Source organism: Oryctolagus cuniculus, chromosome 8, assembly GCF_051225735.1.
Source record: "Oryctolagus cuniculus isolate XC-2025 breed Fujian yellow rabbit chromosome 8, ASM5122573v1, whole genome shotgun sequence".
Taxonomy (NCBI): Eukaryota; Metazoa; Chordata; class Mammalia; order Lagomorpha; family Leporidae; genus Oryctolagus; species Oryctolagus cuniculus.
In genome coordinates this window covers 2,351,454-2,361,855 of record NC_142874.1, presented here as the reverse complement: position 1 = coordinate 2,361,855, position 10,402 = coordinate 2,351,454, and the positions used below count along the sequence as shown (strand labels likewise).

The window sequence follows — 10,402 nt, the reverse complement described above, 5'->3', positions numbered from 1 at the left end:
GTGCAGAAACAGTGAGAAGTAGACACCCAGCTCTTAGAAATCCCATTATTGACCAGTGCCACGCTCACTAGGCTAATCCTCTGCCTACAGCACCAGCACCCTGGGTTCTAGTCCCAGTCGGGGCACCGGATTCTGTCCCAGTTGCTCCTCTTCCAGTCCAGCTCTCTGCTGTGGCCTGGGAAGGCAGTGGAGAATGGCCCAAGTATTTGGGTCCTGCACCCACATGGGAGACCAGGAGGAAGCATCTGGCTCCTGGTTTAGGATTGGCACAGCGCACTGGCCACCACATGCTAGCCAGAGCGGCCACTTGGGGGTGAACCAATGGAAAAGGGAAGACTATTCCCTCAGTCTCTCTCTCTCACTAACTCTGCCTGTCAAAAAAAGAAAAAAGAAAGAAAGAAAGAAAGGAAGAAATCCTATTGTTAACTTTTGCTCCTCACAATCAACTTCATAGGGGCATCTGTGGAAATTTACAGTAGGTTTTTAAGAGAGCAGGGAAGCCACAGGTCTCTGTTCTACCATTAGGCTGAGACAGAGCTGAAGGACTCAGGTGCTGACCACCAGGAGGAATCAGAGAACTTAAGTCTTGTCATCGATCTAGCAACAAGCTATGACATCTGAAACCAGAAGACTGTCAACTCTTCCTCGACTTCACCACACCAAAGTAATGGGGGAAAATGGTGATGAAGGAAGGTGCCTGGGGTGCGTGTCTCACAAGGAATTTAATGTGGACACGCAGTGAGCAAAGCAAGATTTATTTACATGAGAAACCTCTAGCCACAGCAGCCACTAGGGGGTCTCCAAGAGAGAGAGACCTGAAAAATGGAGTGGAGTTTTTTAACTGCAATTTGGATGAGCAGAATAATAACAGCTAACAATTAGTCAGAGGCTGGGGACAAAATCCATCAATAATCCTGTCTAGCTTGCTCTTGTTAAAACAAAAATCCAGCTGAATAGTAGGATAGGCAAATTCTTTCTATTCTCCTGATAAAACTAGAAGCTCAGAAGGGTGGATCATTGCTTCCTTGCTATTCTCATGATAAAACTAGAAACTGGGGGAGTGGGATCACCACTTCTGTCTTGCTAATAGACAGGTTCTGTGGAGAAGCAAGCATCTTGTCCACTCTTACAAGGACTCCCCATTAGTCCTTACATCAGCACCTCCTGCCTTAGAACCTCTTTATAAACCCCAATCACCCTCCTCCAACAGCATGGTAGTCCTAATGAAGGCATCCTGCCTTCCCCTAATCTTGTGAGTAATATTTGCAGAAGAGTTTTGGAAGCCTACTGAAAAAAAGGAGATGATTTGGAAGGGCAGGCTTTTGACCCAGCTGACAGAGAACCCTCCCCCAACTGAGGCAGAATGCACCTCCCTCCTGACACCCTGGACTCCCCTGACTGGCTGGTGGGACCTTCCTCAGAACAAAGCCTGAAAATCTGCATAATTGTCAATTGAATAGACTCATTGTTTTATTTCAAGCCTGGTGCTCCAATTACCCCTGTCCCTTTAAACATCCTCTGTGCTGCGTGGTTTGGTAGAAAAAGGCTTCTTTGGATTGGGAGGATTTTCTTTCCCAAGACTGCAGCCGCCTTCTGGAAATACACCCTTTCCTCTGGCCAGCACTCAGCTATGGCGAATTGAAGCGGTGAGCATCAAGAGCCGGATTGTGTCTGGGAACAACATTGGTGAGCTAGCCCAGAAGTCTGCGATGTATTTTTGTTGTTGTTGTTTTTTAAAGGTTTTATTTATTTATTGGAAAGTCAGAGTTACACAGAGAGGAGAGGCAGAGAGAGAGAGAGAGGGAGAGGTCTTCCATCCGATGATTCACTCCTCAGTTGGCCATAATAGCTGGAGCTGCACCAATCTGAAGCCAGGAGCCAGAAGCTTCTTCCCGGTCTCCCACAACGGTTAGGGGCCCAAGGCCTTGGGCCATCTTCTACTGCTTTCCCAGGCCATAGCACAGAGCTGGATGGGAAGAGGAGCAGCCAGGGCTAGAATCGGTGCCCATATGGGATGCTGGCACTTCAGGCCAGGGCATTAATCCACTGAGCCACAGCGCTGGCCCCGGCAATGTATTTTTCAAGTGGCTTAACCCTTTCACATTAGTAAGGAGGGCAATGGTCACTTGTACCTCCACCCCAGAACTGCTTTTGAGCTAACATTTTGGCTGGGACTCTGGGGACATCCCCACAGCTTCTGAGAGCACTTGCTCTCCAGGACTTTCCTTTCTGTTCCCGCTGTGACATTAGCTACCTTGCGGGGAATCAAAGGCTCCCCGGAGTCAACAGCTCTGAGACTGGATAAGTTGAACCAGGGGCATACCTGAAATTTCTGTCTCTGCTCTTTGGGCTCATGGCATTTGGACCTGGTTTAGGTCATTTTTTGTGTTACTGGTGTGTAGGAGATGGATTGTAAGATTTTTTGGAAGAGTACTCATTTGGTTGTTTGTATGAGGATTTCTTCCTCTTGGGTGAAATATGAGTGGTTCAATTTAATTTTCATCCAAAATCACCTTGAGTTGCATTGTGGCTGATTGGACAGGATATAGTTATGATCTTACGACTAAGAAAAAAATGGTGTTCTATTATAATATTGCATGGCCTGCATATGTGTTAAATTTAAGAGAAGGTGGTTGTTAAGTGGGATTTTTAAATGTTTATTTTATTTGAAAAGCAGAGTTAGAGAGGCAGAGGTGGGGGGGTGTGTCCTGTTAGGAAAAGAGGCACAGAATAGAGAGGAGGTAGTGTATGAATTTATAGGCAGACCAAATTTATTCAGGGAAAATAAATCCGTAGAGATGGGTGACCAACTGCAACTGCCCACGTACCCATGATGGAACACCTGACAGAAGGCCCTGACCCCCAGGGAAGGCTGGGGATGGGGGTGAGGTAGGGGGCAGCAGGCAGAGGGGAATTCCTGGAACTGGTCTTTCAGGTGGCTGTAAGGGGTGGAGTATGAAGACAGCAGAGTCTGAGACCCAATTGAGGTGTTTTTTTTTTTTTTTTAAGATTTATTTATTTACTTGAAAGTCAGAGTTAAGCAGAGAGAGAAGGAGAGGCAGAGAGGGAGAGAGAAGGCTTCCATCCTCTGGTTCACTCCCCAGATGGCCACAATGGCCAGAGAGAGGTACATCAATCTGAAGCCAGGAGCCAGGAGCTTCTTCTGGGTCTCCCACATGGGTGCAGGGCCCCAAGGACTTGGGCTGTCTTCCACTACTTTCCCAGGCATAGCAGAGAGCTGGATTAGAAATGGAGCAGCCAGGACTCAAACCGGCACCCATAAGAGATTCCTGCACTGCAGGCAGCAGCTTTACCTGCTATGCCACAGCGCAGGCCCTCCAATTGTGTTTCTAGGGCAAAGAATACATTCCAATGTTTATCTCTTTTGTTCAATGCAGGAGAATGGCTGAGGCTTATGTCCTTGTTCCTTGTTCCATCAGGTCCTTCATCTACTGGTTTACTTCTCAGATAGCTGCAATGGCCAGAGCTGGGCTGATTTGAATCCAGGAGCCAGGAGCTTTCTCAGGGTTCCCCCCCCACACCTAATGCAAGGGCCCAAGGGCCTGAGCCATCCTCCACTGCTCCCCCAGGGCCATATCAGAGACCTAGATCACAATTGGAGCACCCAGGACTGGCCCCAACGGGCACCCACATGGGATGCTGGCACTCACTGCAGGTGGCTGCCTTACCCAATCTGCCACAGTGTCAGTGGGTTTCTAACAGTAGAGGTTTTGTGAGATTTCTGGTAAATGGGACAGAGTAAGCATTTAAATCCCTTAAACCTTCCAGCAACTGTGTCTGTGGCTGTTGATGTCCAAGGAGACAGGTTAGGAGTCCTTGTCAATTTAGAAAATGCAGGAGCTTCAGCTCTGCCTCAGCCCAGTGGTAGAGCAGAGACCCTGGGGCTCCCTGGTCTCTTAAAAAATCTATCGTAGGGGCCAGCGCCATGGCTCACTTGGTTAATCCTCCACCTGCAGCACTGGCATCCCATATGGGTGCCGAGTTCTAGGCCCGGTTGCTCCTCTTCCAGTCCAACTTTGCTGTGGCCCAGGAAGGCAGTGTAGGATGGTCCAAGTGCTTGGGCCCTGTACCCACATGGGAAACAAGAAGCACCTGGCTCCTGGCTTCATTCAGATCGGCACAGCGCCCGCTGTAGTGACCATTTGGGGGGTGAACCAATGGAAGGTAGACCTTTCTGTCTCTCTCACCAACTATCTGTCAAATAAATTTTAAAAAATTTAAGAAAAATCTATTGTAAATTTCCACAAATGCCTCTGATAAAACTGACTGTGATGAACAAGAGTTAATAAAGCAATAAAAGATGTTTTCCCAACAGAGTGCTTACTGAATCTGAAATGAGGATATAATTATCTTTACATATGTTAGTGTCCAGTACCATCACTGGGACTAGAGTTGCTTTCCAAGTTAAATGCTTAAGTAAATTTTTCAGGTTTCAACTGTGGAACAATAGGGTTAATTGAGGTTACTAACAGCAGAAAGTAATTATATTCAGTTGATTGGAGCTTTTAAAAAGGAATTTTAACCATACTAAATCCATCCTCCTTCCCTTTTCCTTTTCACATTTTATATAGCAAAAACCAATTACTGATCCTGTATATTGCCTGAATAGTAGCATTTGTATAATGGTGGACTTTTGCCCCAGCTAACAAAGAAGCCTTCACCCAACTGATGCTGAGCCCCCTGGTTAAGAGGCATCATCAGAAAAAGCTTGGGTATTTACATACTGTCAATTAAGGTGACTCATTGTTTTATTTACCTCCCCCTGAAGCTACCCTTGTCCTTTAAGGAACCCTTTCCCAGTTATGGCCTGGGATAGCAGTAGAAGATGGCCCAAGTCCTTGGGCTCCTGCACCCAAGTGGGAGACCCAGAATGATCTCAGGCTCCTGGCCTTGGATTGACACAGCTCTGGCCATCACAGCCAATTGGGGAGTGAACCTTTGGATGGAAGACCTCTCTCTCTCTCTCTCTCTCTCTCTCTCTCTCTAACCTTCTTCTCTCTCTGTGTAACTCTGACTTTCAAATAAATAAATAAATCTTAAAAAATTAACCCTTTAACAGAGATAGAACATTTTATATCAAGAGCTCTCTCTTGGGGTTGTAATGTGGCATATAGAGCTGGACCTCCACCTGTAGTGCTGACATCCCATGTGGTCACTGTTTCATGTCCCTGTTGGTCCTCTTCTGATCTGGATCTCTGCTTTGTGGCCTAGGAATGTGGTGGGAGATGCCCAGGGGGGCTTGGGACCCAGTACCCACGTGTGAGATATGGGGAAGGCCCTGGCTCCTGGCTTTGGATTAGCCCAGCCTCAGCCATTGTGGCCTTTTTGGGGGTGGTCCAGCTGGTGGAGGACCTTTCTCTCTGGCTCTCCCACTCTCTGTGGCTCTGTCTCTCAAATGAATAAATAAAATCTTTAAAAAGAGAGAAATTTCTTTCCCCAAGATGCCAGCTTCTAGAAATAAGCTCTTTCCTCTTATCAACATTCATCCCTGTTCAATTGGCTACCCACATGATGAGCCATAGGGCCTGATTAAAAGATTTAAAAAGAGTTGCAGAGATTTCTGTATTTTTCTCTGTCATAATGTATGCTATGCATTATATGTGTGTACTGTTGTATGTGTAAAAGTTGGTTGTGCTTATTTGTGTTATTTAAAATCCAAACGTAATTTTCACCTAAGCACAAACAATAGATAAAAAGATGATGCAGTGTTCATTGCTTGCTATGAAGTCCAATTTAAAGTTGTTCTTTGGCAAGATCATGACTTAAGAGAATAACCATACTTATCTAATATGTTAGTTTCTCAGGCAATGTAAGTATAATTGCTAAAAAATGAATTGGTGGTCTTTGCTGTGGCACCTTGTGCATCATCAGGTCCCTGCAACCTAAAGGATGTCTCCCTCTCCTCACCTTCCTGAGAAATAGACTCAAGTATGCACTGACTGGAGAGGAGGTAGAGAAGATAATGTAGCAGTGCTGGGTCAGAATCCACAGCAAGGTTCAAGCTGATGCTGCAAGCCTTGCTGGATTCATGGATATGTGTGAGATGGAGCAAACATCAGCATCAAGCTGACAGGTGAGCATTTCTGCCTGATCTTTGACACCACAGGGCCATCTTGCTGTTCACTACATCACAGCAGAAGCCACGTGGTGGCAGACATGAGCAGGAGGTGGTATACAAACTGAACTACAAGCTCTGCAAGGTGAGGAGGATGACTGGGTACAAAGGGAATCCCACCCTTGATGGCTCATGATGCTTGTGCCATGCGCAACCCAGATCCTCTCCTCAAGGTGATCACGGGATGGATTACTGATTTGGGGACCCTATGCAATTTGACATGAGGTAATAGACCTCATGTTTTCCTGCCCAGGGATAAGAGCATCTCTGATTTAGAGTGGCTGAAGAGAGATAAAGCAGTGTATCAGCTAGAGAGACCAAGGGCTACTCTGCAGTAGGATGACTTTGTTTGAATTGCTAAATGTAAAAGATAGATTTTTCTAAATACATGTATTCTTGGCTTAAAATATATAGAAGGCATTGGGCCTTTTGGTAAATTTTTTTTTTTTGACAGGCAGACTGGACAGTGAGAGACAGAGAGACAGGTCTTCCTTTTGCCATTGGTTCATCCTCAAGTGGCTGCCACAGCTGGCGTGCTACAGCCGGCGCACCACGGTGATCCGATGGCAGGAGCTAGGTGCTTCTCCTGGTCTCCCATGGGGTGCAGGGCCCAAGGACTTGGGCCATCCTCCACTGCACTCCCTGGCTACAGCAGAGAGCTTGCCTGGAAGAGGGGCAACTGGGACAAAATCTGGTGCCCCGACAGGAACTAGAACCCGGTGTGCTGGCACCGCAAGGCAGAGGATTAGCCTAGTGAGCCACGGCGCCGGCCCGGTAAATGTTTTCATAAGTTGTTAACATATAACTGTTCACAATTACCTGCTAAGTTTTCATTAAACAGTAAATTACCAAGGATAAGAAATATTTTTTTAAGATTTATTTATTTAAATATTTGCAAAGCAGAATAACAGAGAGAGGGAGAGGGAGAAGGAGAGAGAGAGAGAGAGAGAGGTCCTCCATCCACTGGTTCACTCCCCAGAGGGCTGAAATGGCTGGACCTTGCAGATCTCAAGCCAGAAGCCAGGAGCCTCCTCCCATTCTCCCACATGGGTGCAGGGGCTAAAGGACTCTGGGCCACCTTATCTGCTTTCTTAGGTCATTAGGAGGGAGCTGGATAGGAGTGGAGTAACCAGGACTTGAACCAGTGTCCTTATGCAATGCCAGCACTCCAGCACTGCGGGTGGAGGCTTAACCTACTATGCCACAGCACCAGCCCCAATAAGAAATAATTCTAAGTCAATATCCCAAAGTCTAGAATTTTTGAAAGATTTATTTATGTATTTGAAAGGCTGAGTTAGAGAGACAGAAACAGACATCTTCCATCTACTGGTTCATCCCCAGATGTCTGTAATAATCAAGCACTGGGCCAGACTGAAGGCAGGAGCCTGGAGCTCCATTCAGGCCTCCTACATCAGTAGCAGGGGCCTAAACACTTGTGCCATTTTCCTCTGCTTTTCCCAGGCCATTAGCAGGGAGCTTGATCTGAGGTAGAGCAGCTGTGAGATGAACCAGTGCCCATATGGGATGCCAGCATCACAGGTGGTGACTACCCATATATCATAACACTGGCCCTGACATTAAAAATTTTCAGAGTGGGGGCAGCATCATCGGTTAAATGCAGTCTATCATACCTGAATCCCATAAGAGTGCTTCTTTGAGTCCAGACTGCTCCACTTCTAATCCAGCACCCTGCTAATGTGCCTGGGATAGCAGAAGATGGCCCAAGTGCTGGGACCCCTGCCACACATGTGGGAGAACCACATGGACTTCCCTGGCTTCTGGCTTCAACCTGTCCCAGCTCTGGCTGTTGTAGATGGATGGGGAGTGAACCAGATAGACAATCTCTTTCTCATTGGCTTTATTTTTCTGTAACTCTGTCTTTCAAATAAATAAAACTAGGATTTAGTCCCCTATGTTAAATCAGTAAAGTTTTTTTTTAGAAAATATAAATATTAATGATAAATATTTGCTAGAGATTTTTAATATTTCATTTTAAAGTCTGATAACTTTCTAAAAAAGATTTATTCATCTGAAAGGCAGAGATACAAAGTGAGAAAGAGGAAAAGAAAGAGATCTTCCATCCAATGACTCACTACCCAAATGGCCTCAATGGGTGGAGGTTGGGTCAGGCAGGAGCCAGTAAGCAGGAACTAGGAGTGTCTGCTGCGTCTCCCACACAGGTGCAGGGACTCAAGTACTTAGGCCACCTTCCTCTGCTTTTCCCAGGTGCATTAGCAGAGAGCTGATTCAGAAGTAGAGCAGCTGGGACTCAACTGAGCCAGAGTCCACATGAGATGCTGGCACTGAGGAGGAGGCTTAACCTTCTATACCACAGTGCCTAAAATTTTGAGAGAGATAGAGAGAGGGAGAGGCAGAGTGAAAGATCTTCCATCCACAGGTTCACTCCCCAAATGGCTGCAACGGCTGGAGCTGAGCCAATCCAAGAGGAGCCAGGAGCTTCTTGTGGGTCCTCCATTCTTAAGCACATCTTGCACTGCTTTCCTAGGATTAGCCTACTACGCTCCAGTGCCTGGCCCCTCTAATAACATTTTCAACCATCTCCTCAACTGAAGCTTCTTACAGTTTCCATTTGATTGACTCCTTTCCAACAACTAGCCATCTCTTATAAGCTATTTTCTCCCCCTTTATTGTTTAGTTATGGCCTGTCATGAGAAATGCTTGTCTTTACAGCTGATATTGTGGCATAGCAGTTTAAGATGCTGCCTGTGATGGCAGCAACCCATATGGGCACTGGTTTGATTCCTCATGGCCCACTTCTGATTCATCTCCTAGCTAATGCACCTGGGAAAACAGGAGAGGATGGCCCAAGTCCTTGGGACCCTGCGCCCATGTGGGAGACCTGGATGAGTCTCCTGGCATTGGCTTCTGCCTGGCTCAGTTCTGGTTGTAGTGGCCATTTGGCTAATGAACTAGCCAATGGAAGATCTCTCTCTCTCTCTGTAACTCTACCTTGGAAATAAATTAATCTTGAAAGAGAAATATTTATCTTAGGAAACTAGGGATAATAAGAGTACTTGATCTTTACAACTAATTTTTTAAAAAGCTTTATTTATTTAATTGAAAGTCAGAGTTACACAGAGAGAGGTGAGACAGAGAGAGAGACAGGTCTTCCATCTGCTGGTTCACTCCCCAGATGGCCGCAACAGCCAGAGCTGTGCTGATGTGAAGTCAGGAGCCAGGAGCTTCTTCCAGGTCTCCCAAGTGAGTGCAGAAACCCAAGGACTTGAGCCATCTTCTGATGCTTTCCCAGGCCATAGCAGAGAGCTGGATAGGAAGTGGAGCAGCCAGGACTCAAACCAGTGCCCTTATGAGATGCTGGCACTTCAGACAGTGGCTTGACCTGCTACACCACAGCGCCAACCCCTACACCTAATTTTTTTAAGCTTTCTTTTTATTTGAAAGGCACAGTTTACAGAAAGAGGGAGAGACAGAGATCTTTGGTCTACTGCTTCACTCCCCAAATGGCCACAATGGCTGAACTTGAGCCACAATGGCCAGGAATCAGGAGCTTCTTCTGGGTCTCCCACCTCGCTTTCAGGGGCCCAAGGACTTGGCCATTTTTCATTGGTTTTCTAGGCACATTAGCAGTGACTATATCAGAAATGGAATAGTCAGGACTAGAATCAGTGTGCATGTGGAATGCCTGTGTCACAGGTGGTGGCTTTTACACACCATGCCACAACACTGGCCCCTACACCTGACTTTTCTAGATGTATTTAAATTGTTCTATGGGATTTTTTTCTGCTTTTGTTTCTAAGGTGTATTATTTTATTTTGATATATTTATTTATTTGAAATGCAGAGTTACAGAGAGGCAGAGAGAGAGAGAGAGAGGTCTTCCATCTGATAGTTCACTCCCCAGATGACCACAATGGCCAAAGCTGCACTGAGCTGCAGCCAGGAGCTTCTTTTGGGTCTCCCACAAGGATCCAGGGGCCTAAGGACTTGGGCCTTCTGCTGCTGCTTTCCCAGGCCATAGCAGAGAGCTGGATCAGAAGTGGAGCAGCCAGGATGTGAACTGACACCCATATGGGATCGCAGCACTGCAGGTGATGGCTTTACTTGCTAAGCCACAGTGCCGGCAACAGGTGTCATCTTTTCTAAGTTTTTTCATTCTTTTATAATGTTGAATGCTCACGCCTCCAGTGTCTAAGTTTGGGTACCTTTCCATTGGGTTTAACTTCTAAGTTATCTGGAGGAGCTTCCCATTAGAAGAAACACAGCACAAAAGAATTTTCTTTACCTT

At 46.3% G+C, this 10,402-nt stretch overlaps 1 long non-coding RNA gene across 12 annotated transcripts in view; it reads left to right on the top strand.

Annotated features, from left to right (window-relative positions):
- Positions 1-1,437: 1,437 nt before the first annotated feature.
- LOC149124795 (uncharacterized) overlaps positions 1,438-10,402 on the top strand; it is a 31,413-nt gene continuing 22,448 nt past the window's right edge. For 3 of the 12 annotated variants that reach the window (XR_016211510.1, XR_016211511.1, XR_016211515.1), the window contains exons 1-2: positions 1,438-1,686; positions 5,893-6,094. This is a non-coding gene — a long non-coding RNA (uncharacterized LOC149124795). The remainder of the gene's footprint in view (positions 1,687-5,892; positions 6,095-10,402) is intronic. The other 9 variants (XR_016211516.1, XR_016211508.1, XR_016211513.1 and 6 more) reach the window with 7 other exon arrangements.